Here is a 1,025-nt window from a genome sequence, read left to right as displayed (position 1 = left end):
TTGACAATAAAATATTATGGAAAAAAAAAACTTGAGAGACTATTGAATGCGGAAAATGAACTGAGAGTTGAAGGGGAAGGGGGAGGGGGGAAAAGGGGTTGTGGTGATGGAGGAGGGCACTTGTGGGGAAGAACACTGGGTGTTGTATGGAAAACAACTTGACAATAAAATATTGAAAAAATAAATAAATAAATAAATGTTTGGTAGAATATACCTGTGAACCTATCTGGTCTTGAGCTTTTGTTTATTGGGAATTTTTTTATTCCTAATTCAGTTTCATTGTTGGTAATCAGTCTGTTCAAATTTTCTGTTTCACCTTGCTTCATTTGGGTAGGTTACATGTTTCTAGGAAATTATTGATTTCTTCTATGTTGTCCAATTTGTTGGCATATAATATTTCATAATATTATCTTATAATTGTATTTCTATAGTGTTGGTTGTAATATCTCCTCTCTCAGTTGTGATTTTATTTGAGTCCCTTATTTTTTTTTCCTTGATAGGTCTAGCTAGAGGTTTCTCAATTTTATTGATTTTATCCAAAAATCAGCTCCTGGTTTCATTGATCTGTTCTATTGTGTTTTTAGTTTCTGTGTCTAATCTTTTTTTTTTATTTCCTTTAAATTTTTAAAAATATTTATTTATTTTTGAGTGACAGAGAACAAGCAGAAGAGGGGCAGAGAGAGGGAGACACAGAATCCGAAGCAGGCTCCAGGCTCTGAGCTGTCAGCAGAGCCCAACCCGGGACTCGAACCCACGGAAGGACCATGAGATCATGACCTGAACCATAGTTGGATACTTAATGGACTGAGGCACCAGGCGCCCCATTTTATTCCCTTTCTCCTGATGGTTTTAGGTTTTATTTCTCATTCTTTTTCTAGCTCCTTTAGATGTAAGGCTTAGGTAGTTTATTTGAGATGTCTCTTCCTTCCTGGGGTAGGCCTGTATTGCTTTAAATGTCCCTCTTAGAACCACTTTTGCTCCATCTAACAAATTTTAGACCATTGTGTTTTCATTTTCATTTCTCT

General features: G+C 35.9%; 1 protein-coding gene across 1 annotated transcript in view; it reads right to left on the bottom strand.

The window, feature by feature from the left end:
* MROH9 (maestro heat like repeat family member 9) overlaps positions 1-1,025 on the bottom strand; it is an 84,770-nt gene that overhangs the window by 62,456 nt on the left and 21,289 nt on the right. The window lies entirely within an intron of this gene.

Source organism: Suricata suricatta, chromosome 3 (assembly GCF_006229205.1).
Source record: "Suricata suricatta isolate VVHF042 chromosome 3, meerkat_22Aug2017_6uvM2_HiC, whole genome shotgun sequence".
Classification (NCBI taxonomy): Eukaryota; Metazoa; Chordata; class Mammalia; order Carnivora; family Herpestidae; genus Suricata; species Suricata suricatta.
Note: the sequence above shows the minus strand (reverse complement) of the source record. Positions and strands in the feature narration are given on the sequence as shown.